The sequence below is a fragment of the Rattus norvegicus genome, chromosome 2 (genome assembly GCF_021556685.1).
Source record: "Rattus norvegicus strain SHRSP/BbbUtx chromosome 2, alternate assembly SHRSP_T2T, whole genome shotgun sequence".
Taxonomy (NCBI): Eukaryota; Metazoa; Chordata; class Mammalia; order Rodentia; family Muridae; genus Rattus; species Rattus norvegicus.
This window is the reverse complement of record NC_141535.1, coordinates 131888662-131899326: the sequence shown is the minus strand read 5'-3', so window position 1 is coordinate 131899326 and position 10665 is coordinate 131888662.

Here is a 10665-nt window from a genome sequence, read left to right as displayed (position 1 = left end):
GGTTTTGCTAAGATAGACTCAAGTGCTGAAGCAAGATGGATGGTGAGGCAAAACCTTTGGGGGATTAGGAGGCACTATAAATAGGACTAAAGAGGGCTTGCTTGTGTAGCTAGCTTTGCAATTCTTCTTGGTCTCACGATTTTGCTGATCTTCACTTGTTTGAGAGAGGTACAGCCAACAATTTCACCTGGCATTCCTGGTAGTCTTGGTTGCTCCTAGTGACTCGTGCAGATTCATCTAGGACCTGACTGTTTTCGTCACTGTAGATTTATGTTTGTCATCTTGGTACTACTGACACAATAGTGTCAGGGTTTGTGTCTACAGATGGGATGGATCCAGAGGTGGGGTGGTCTCTGGATGACTTTTCCTTTAGTCTCTGTTCCAATTTTTGTCCCTGTCTTTCCCTTGGACAGGAACATTTCTGAATTAAATATTTTAAGATGAGGGGGTGGCTCCATCCCTCAACTGGGAAGTAAGCCTATCTACAGATTCTATTTCCCTTTTGTTGGGATTTTAGGCTAAATTTATCCCAACTGTGTCCTGGTGACTCTCCCTTCCCCGGGGAATTGGACTTTCTAGTGGCTGACCCCAGTTCCTCACCGCTACATGTTTCTATTCAATTTCCTGAGTACTAATACCAGATCCTGTACCCCCCTTTCCCATCCCAATTCTCTCTATCTCCCAGGTCCATCCTTCCCTCTACCTCCCATGATTATTTTGTTTCCAGTTTTATGTAGGATTAAAGAATCTACACGTTAGTCTTCTTAAGCTCCATATGGTTTGTTGGCTGTATCCTAAGTCTTCTGAGTTCTGGGCTAAAATCTATTATTAGTGAGTACAATGTGTGTTGTGTGTGTGGGGGGTGGGGTGGGAATTACTTCATTCAGGACAATATTTCTTAGTTCCATCTATTTGCCTCTCAATTTCATGGAGTCATTGTTTTTAATAGCAGAGCAGTACTCCATTATGTAAATGTACCACCGTTTCTGTATCTATTATTCTGTTGAAGGACAGCTGCATTGTTTTCAGCTTCTCACTATTATAAATAAGGTTGCTATGAACATAGTGGAGCATGAGTCCTGGAGTTGGAGCATCTTTTGCATATTTTCTCAGTAGTCATAGAGCTGGGTCTTCAGGTAGGAATATTTCCAATTTTCTGAGGAACCAGCAGATTGATTTCCAAAGTGGTTTTAACAGCTAGCAATCCTACCAGCAATGGAGGAGTGTACATCTTTCTTCACATCCTTGCCACCATCTGCTGCCACCTGCATTGTTGAGCATAGCCATTCTGATTGGTTTGAGGTGGAATCTCAGGGTCCTATTGATTTGCATTTCCATGATGACTAAGGATGTTGAACATTTCTTTAAGTGCTTCTGAGCCATTTGAGATTCCTTATTGAGAATTCTTTGATTAGCTCTGTACCCCATTTTTAATAGGGTTATTGCTTGTCTGGAGCCTACCTTCTTGAGTTCTTTGTATATATTGGATATTAGCCCTCTATTAGATGTAGGGTTAGTGAAGATATTTCCCTAATCTGTGGGTTGCTGTTTTGACATTTTGCCTAATTGACGGTGTCCTTTGCCTTAAAGAAGCTTTTCAATTTTCTGAGGTCCCATTGGTCAAGTGTGAATTTTAGAGCATGAACAATTCATGTTCAGTTCAGGAAAATTTCCCTGTGCCAATGTGTTCCAGGTTCATCCCCCTTTCTCTCCTATTAGATTCAGTGTATCTGGGTTTATGTGAAGGTTCTTTGGTCCACTTGGACTTGAGTTTTGTACAAGGAGATAAAACAGATAAATTTGCAATCTTCTACATGCTGACACCAGTTAAACCATCCCCATTTGTTGAAAATACTGTCTATTTTCCACTGGATGGTTATGGCTTCTTTGTCAAAGATAAAGTGACCATAAGCGTGTGGATTTATTTCTAGGTCTTCAATTCTATTCAATTGATCTGCCTGCCTTTTTCTGCACCATTGGTATACAGTTTTTATCACTATCTCTCTGTAACACAGCTTGAGGTGTTGGACGGTGATTCCCCCAGAACTTCTTTTATTGTTGAGAATGCTTTTGCTATCTTGGGTTTTTTGTTATTCCGGATGAGAATTGCTCTCTCTATATCTTTGAAGAATTACGATGGAATTTTGATGGGGATTGCATTGAATATGTAGATTGCTTTTGTTAGATGGCCATTTTTACTCTATTAATCCTGGTGATCCATGAGCTGGGAGATCCTTCCAGCTTCAATGTCTTTCATCAGAGACTTAAGTTCTTGTCATATAGATTTTTTTCATTTACTTGGATAGAGTCACACTAAGTTATTTTATATTATTTATGACTATTCTGAAGTGTGTTGTTTCTATAATTTCTTTTTCATCCTGTATATCCTTGGAGTAGTGGAAGGCTACTGATTTGTTAGAGTTCATTTTTATAAATACACTTTGGTGATGTTGTTTACCAGTATTAGGAGTTCTCTGGTAGAATTTTAGGGTTCACTTACATATACTATCATTTCATGTGCAAATAGTGATATTGTGAATTCCTCCATCCAAATTTGTACCCCTTTGATCCCTGTTTGTTGTCCAATTGTTCTGGCTACTACTTGGAGGATTATATCAAATTGATAGGAGGAGAGAGAGAAGCTTTGTCTTGTCCCTGATTTTACTGTGATTGCTTCAAAATTCTTTGCATTTAGTTTGATGCTGGCTTTTGGATTACTGTACATTTCTTGTATTATGATGAGGTATGAACTTTGAATTCCTGATCTTTCACATACTTTTAACATGAAGGAGTATTGTATTGTGTCAAAAGCTTTTACAGCATGTCATGGGATGATCCTGGATTTTTTCTTTATATATTGGATTATGTTGATAGTATATTGTAAATCTCTGCATCCTTGAAATGAAGTCTACTTGATCATGGTTCATAAGAGTTTCGATTTGTTCTTGGATAAGGTTTGCAAGATTTTTTGTGTATTTTTGCATTAATATTCATAAAGAATATTGGTCTAAAATTTTCTTTTTTGTTGTTTGCTTTTTTGGAGTTTCTGTATCACTGTAATTGTGGCTTCATAGAAAGAATTGGGTAGCGTTCCTTCTGTTTCTATTTTGTGGAATACTTGGAGAAGTATCAGTATTATGTATGATAGAATTCTGCACTAAAATCATCTAGCCCTAGACTTTTATTGGGGGGTGGGGTGGGAGACTATTTTTTATTTTCTATTTTCCAAGGTGTTATGGGACTGTTCAGATGGTTTATCTGATCCTGATTTAGTTTTGGTGCTTGTTATCTGCCTAGAAAATCATCTACTTCATCTGGATTTTTCCAGTTTCCTTAAGTTAGGCTTTTGTAGTAGATATGATGATTATTTTTTTTTTAAATTTCCTCAGTTTCTTTTGTTATGTATCTCTTTTCTTTCTGATTTTGATAATTTGGATACTGTCTCTGTGCCCTTAGTTTAGTTTGGCTAAGGGCTTATTTATCTTGTTGATTTTTCTCCAAGAACCAGTTCTTAGTTTTCTTGATTCTTTGTATAGTTATCTTTGTATTTAATTGGTTTATTTCTGCCATGGATTTGATTATTTCCTGCAGTCTACTTCTCTCAGGTTTATTTGCTTTCTGTTTGTTCTAGAGCATTTAGGTGTTCTATTAAGCTGCTTCTCCAGTTTCTTTTGGAGGCACTCATAGTTACACGTTTCCTCTTAGTACTGGTTTCATGGTGTCCCATAGGTTTGGGTATCTGTTCCTTCATTATCATTAAATTTTATAAATTCTGTAATTTTTTGTTTACTTCTACCCATACAAAGTTATCCTTGAGTAGAGAGTTGTTCAGCTTCCATGTGTACATGGGCTTTCTGTTGCTTTTGTTGTTGTTGAAGACCAGTGTTAGTCCATGGTAGTCTGAGAGAATACATGGGATTATTTCAATCTTCTTGTGTATATTGTGGCCTGTTTTGTGCCCAATTATGTGGGCAACTTTGAAGAAGGTACCATGAGGTGTTGAGAAGTTACATTCTCTTATTTTATATCTTCAAAACCATTTGGTTCATAACTTCTATTAGTTTCATTGCATCTCTGTTTAGTTTCTGTTTCTGTGATTTGTCCATTGGTGAAAGTGGGGTGCTGACATCTCCTACTATTATTGTGTGAGATCCAATGTGTGCTTTGACCTTCAATAAGTTTCTTTTACAAATGTAGGAGCCCTGGCATTTGGGGCTTATAAGTTCATAATTGAGAGTTTGTGTTGCTGGATTTTTTCTTAGATGAGTATGTTGTATCATTACCCATCTATCTGAAAATTTGTTATTGAAATTCTATTTTATTAGATATTAAAATGGCTACTCCAGATTGTTTTGTGTGATTATTTGTTTGTAAAATTTTTTGTCCAGCCTTTTACTTTGATTTATTTTCTGTTTTTGACACTTAGGTGTGTTTCCTGTATGCAGCAAAATGCTGAGTCCTATTCACATATTCAGTCTATTAGCCTGTGTCTTTTTACTGGGGAGGTGAGCACATTGATGTTGAGAGATATTAAGGATCAATAATTGTTGATTCCTGTTACTTTTGTTGTTAAAAGCAGAATTATGTTGTGTAGTTCCCATTTTGGGGTTTATTGTGAGATGATTAATTTCTTCTTTTTTGTTGGTAGTAACTTCCCTCCTTCTGTTGGAGTTTACCTTCTATTTCCTCTGTAGGGCTGGAATAGAAGGGAAAGGTATTGTATATGTTTTGTTTTATTATGGAATATCTTGGTATCTCCATCTATGGTAATTGATTGTTTTGCTGGGTGTCGCAGCCTTGGCTTGTATTTTTGGTCTCTTAATTTCTGTATGACATCTGCCCAAGATCTTCTCACTTTTAAAGTCTCTGTTAAGAAGTCTGGTATAATTCTGATAGGTCTGCCTGATTTGTTACTTAATCACTTTACCTTACCATTTTCAATATTTTTTCTTTGTTCTGTGCATTTGGTGTTTTGGTTAGTATGTGATGGGAGGAATCTCTTTTCTGGTCCAATCTATTTGGTGTACTGTAGGCTTCTTGTATGTCTATGGGCAGTGCTTTCTTTAGGTTAGGGACATTTTCTTCTGTAACGTTTTTGAAGATTTTGCTGGCTCTTTGAGTTGAGAATCGTCACCCTCTTCTATACCTATCATTCTTAGGTTTGGTCTCTTCATTGTTTCCTGGATTTCTTGAATACTTTGATTTCATATCATTTTACTTCTTGTATTTTCCTTGACTGTTGTTTCAGTGTCTTCTGTGGTAGCATCTATATCTTAGATTCTCTCCTCTATCTCTTGTATTCTGTTGACGATGCTTGCATTATGACTCCTGATATCTTTCCTAGGTTTTCTGTATCCAGTTTTGTCTCCCTTTGTGATTTCTTATTGTTCCTATTTCCATTTTTAGATCTTGAATAGTTTTATTCAATTCCTTCACCCGTTTGATTGTGTTTACCTGTATTCCTTTAAGTGATTTATGTGTCTCCTCTTTAAGGGCTTCTACTTGTTTACTTGTATTCTGTATTTCTTTAAGTGAATTATTTATGTCCCTCTTAAAGTTCTCTATCTTCTTCATGAGATGGGATTTTAGATCTGATTCTTGCTTTTCAGGTGTGTTGAGGTATCCAGGGCTTGTTCTACTGGAAGTACTGGATTCTGGTGTTGCCACGTTTATTGTTTTCTATTGCTTATGTTCTTGTGCTTGCCTCTAGCTATCTGATAGACTCTAGTCTTAACTGGCCTTGCTGTCTTTGACTGGAGTCTGTGATCCTGTGGTCCTTGATATATCAGAGCTCTTGGGGGTCAAGCTGCATCTGCTTATGTGCTGAGTGGATAGGGATCCAGAGCACAGACTGTACTCCTGTTAGTCCAGATGTGATGTGTGAAAACTTCTAAGGGTCAATCTGTGTCTTTCATAAAGGATTTTTAATGCATTGCATCAATCAACAAAATTATTTGATGAGAAATATTTATAATATTTTATTTGTGCTGTAACAGCATAATACTATTTGAGTGGTATAAGGAATACAAATTTGTGATCTTGGCTCTGAAAATAAAAAAATGTAATACTCAGTCAGGTTTTTTTTTCAGAGACCAGTGCAATAAGGTCATTAGCTCTGTCATCTGAACTATCTGCTTGTACTTTTGAATCCTTCACTTTGGCTTCTTCCCATGTCTGTCACTATGTTTTTTCTTATCTGATTTGAACATCAGCCATATTCAATTACAACTAATTCTAATTACCTCATTTCAACTTGATTCTCTCTGTAAAGACTTTATTACCTAATAAAGTCAAATGTGGAGATAATGAAGGGTTAAGTCTAAATATATACCTTATGTAAGTATATATAATACTTCACATATTATATATAACATAAATGAGTGTGTATATATGTGTGAATGTGTGTGTCTGTGGGTGTGTGTGTATGTATGTATGTATGTGTATGTGTTATATGGGTACAGGAAGTACAGGTATTTGTGGTATGTGCAAATATTTCTATAAAGATGCATGCCTATGTGGATGTGTACAGGGACCAATGAAGTATCAGCTGTTAAACTCTGTTACTATCCACCTTATTGTTTTGAGAAAGATTATCTCATTAACTCTAGAGCTAGACTGGCAGCTAGTAAACTCCTCAATCTTCATATATCTACTTTGAATAATGCATTGGTTACAGTTATGAGCAGTCATGCCACAATTTTTACATGGATGCTACATAAGCTAAGAACATAGGTTATTATGCCACATTCCTTTGATGGAATTTTAGTTGACTTTGACAGAGGAGGTTACAGCAATTTGGTAAAACCATACAGTTTTTCATGTTAAAGATATTCATCTAAATCATTGTCTTGTAAATACTTGCAAACTATGATCTTGAAAATATAATTTTTTAATCTTGCTTCACAGATATAGAATAATGACTGAGAAATGGGAGCTCTAATACTCCAAATTTAGAGTATTAGGAAAAAGCAAGGGACTTAGCACATTGTATTTTATAAACATGTGTATATAACATGTATCATTATAAATATATAGAATAATAACATTAAAAAATAAATGTGATGATTCTGAGGGAGTAGGAGGAAATGCAAAAATGTAGAGGGGGCACTAAGTTGGAAATTATGTAAAATTAATACTCATGAATGAACTTTTAAATTAATAAATAAATTGAAAAATAAGTTAAGAAGAATGTAAGGAATTTATCCTATTAATATTATATATTTTCTAAAGTTACATTTAATTATTCATCAGCATATATATCTTAAATAAAATCGAATGTGTTATATACCTATATTTACGTATCGTGATTACTTCAAACTATGTTGCTTTAGCAAAAATATTCACATATATAAGTGCTTGCAGTTTTATATAATATATTTTCCAATATGTTTTCTGTGATACTATAACTTAAGAAATTAATGAATGGAAGAAATATTAATCTTGTGAATAAAGTAATGTCTTATGAGATTACTGTCAATCATATAATAATTATTATACAAACCACATGAACACTTATGCCAGTCAGACAGAAATAGCATTGAGCTATTAATGAGCTTTTGTTCCAGGACTGCTTGATCTTTGCTTGAGGACTGATTGATCAGGGCCACAGACAAGACTCAGGAGATGACTGTGACATTGAGTCAAGATCCTACCGAGCTTTGAAGCCTAAAATCCACAAACATCTTTGCCAATTAACTTCCTCAATCAGTATTTAGGTAGGACACTTTCTTACGAACATGTTTTGGTTGTACATTTATCCTGTTTACATTTGTTGGGATATTCAACGTAGACTCTCTTTGACTAACATTCATGTCTAACCTTGTCAACTAGAATGTCAGTTACCCATGGATGTTTTTATTTCCACCAAGTAGATGTCAATTCCCAGGGAAACATGGGAAAAATAAAACTTTATTTGACCCCCCAATTCAAAATGGAAATAATATTCCAAAAGACTTTTTATATTGGTGCATATGTCTTTCTCATATTGGAGTCCCTCTGAGGAGAAGCTTACCATACACGGATTCAAGAAGTACTTTCTGGTGCTTGGTTTATGTCCAAACTTACTGTGGCTAACTACATAAAGTAGTTCTAACTGACCTCTATTGCGATTGGTTTCCAAGAAAATCAAAGCACATAATACAACAGAGTATGCAGTCAACTCTAGAATGAGAAAATTTCCTAGTAAGAGCATATGAGAACATCTTCTTGTAACATTAGTAACAGCACAAAATGGCTGGCTGGACATGTAGCAGTTACCCAGGCCTTAACAATTATAATCAAAAAGAAAATATCAATGTAAATTTGACAATTATATTGATTCAGTGTCTTTGAATTCTATGATCAAGATAAATTAGATATCTTGGAGATTCAAGATTTCTTTTCACCAAACACTTCCTGAATTTTTTATTAAGAGAATCAGGTATCATGGGCTAAGTCTTTCTCTGCATCGCTTTCTTTCCTTTCTCACGATCACTTACAGAAGAAGATTAAATCATGTATGAAAATGCGTAGAGAAATTTTAATCTACCAATATGGCTGTTCTGGCAATGGATCATATCAAAAAACATGATGTGGCCAGAATGCAGACTACCCTGGATAAAAGTATGGTCTGGCTGGAATACAGATATGCCTTTAAAACACATATTTATTCCCTATCAATAAAGGTAAGGTTACTTTGTAAAAGCTAGGAGCCATGTTTGAAAGTGACTTCTAATTGATGGGCAAAGTGACAAGTCAGAGAAAGACTTGACAGAATAAACCAGAAATAGGATACACTAAACACATAGGACAACATAAGAAAGAGTGGCTGCTTAAGAGCAGTGTGCAAGGGGTTGGGGATTTAGCTCAGCGGTAGAGCGCTTGCCTAGGAAGCACAAGGCCCTGGGTTCGATCCCCAGCTCCGGAAAAAAAAAAAAAAAAAAAGAGCAGTGTGCAAGTCCCAAACCCCTTGGGAGAGAGAGCTCACTGCCGAGACAGGTGGGCACTCCTGCGACTGCAGAGCAGAAGAGACCACCAACACTGCCCACCCCTGCCCACAACTCTGGCTCAAGAGGAAACTGTATACTGCCTCTGGGTACCCTTGGATAAGGGCACAGGAGCAGGAAAATCCAATGCATCTGAGACACCGCTGGAACCTGAAGGGACCGACCAGATAAACAGTTCTCTGCACCCAAATCCCATGGGAGGGAGAGCTAAACCTTCAGAGAGGCAGACACATCTGGGAAACCAGAAGAGTCTACACTCGGCCCACAAGTCTGACTCCAGAGCTAAACACCAAACGCCATCTGGAACCCTGGTGCACAGAAGCTACCAGAAGGGCAGCGCAGATCTTCCTGGTTGCTGCCGCTGCAGAGAGTTCATAAGCAACACCCCATGAGCAAACTTGAGCCTTGGGACCACAGGTAAGACAAACTTTCCAGCTCCAAGTGACCTGCCTGGTGAACTCAAGACACAGGCCCACAGGAACAGCTGAAGACCTGTAGATAGGAAAAACTACAGGCCCAAAAGCAGAACACTCTGTCCCCATAACTGGCTGAAAGGAAACAGGAAAACAGGTCTACAGCACTCCTGACACACAGGCTTATAGGACAGTCTAGCCACTGTCAGAAATAGCAGAACAAAGTAACACTAGAGATATTCTGATGGCGAGAGGCAAGCGCAGGAACCCAAGCAACAGAAACCAAGAGTACATGGCATCATTGGAGACCAGTTCTTCCACCAAAGCAAACACAAAATATCCAAACACACCAGAAAAGCAAGATCTAGTTTCAAAATCATATTTGATCATGATGCTGGAGGACTTCAAGAAAATCATGAAGAACTCCCTTAGAGAAACACAGGAAAACATAAATAAACAAGTAGAAGCCTTCAGAAAGGAATCACAAAAATCCCTGAAAGAATTCCAGGAAAACATAAATAAACAAGTAGAAGCCTTCAGAGAGGAATCACAAAAATCCCTGAAAGAATTTCAGGAAAACACAATCAAACAATTGAAGGAATTAAAAATGGAAATAGAAACAATCAAGAAAGAACACATGGAAACAACCCTGGATATAGAAAACCAAAGGAAGAGACAAGGAGCCTTAGATACAAGCATCACCAACAGAATACAAGAGATAGAAGAAAGAATCTCAGGGGCAAAAGATTCCATAGAAATCATCGACTCAACAGTCAAAGATAATGTAAAGCAGAAAAAGCTACTGGTCCAAAACATACAGGAAATCCAGGACTCAATGAGACGATCAAACCTAAGGATAATAGGTATAGAAGAGAGTGAAGACTCCCAGCTCAAAGGACCAGTAAATATCTTCAACAAAATCATAGAAAACTTCCCTAACCTAAAGAAAGAGATGCCCTTAAACATACAAGAAGCCTACCGAACTCCAATAGATTGGACCAGAAAAGAAACACCTCCTGACACAAAACACCAAATGCACAAAATAAAGAAAGAATATTAAAAGCAGTAAGGGAAAAAGGTCAAGTAAAATATAAAGGCGGACCTATCAGAATCACACCAGACTTTTCGCCAGAGACTATGAAAGCCAGAAGATCCTGGACAGATGTCATACAGACCCTAAGAGAACACAAATGCCAGCCCAGGTTACTGTATCCTGCAAAACACTCAATTAACATAGATGGAGAAACCAAGATATTCCATGACAAAAC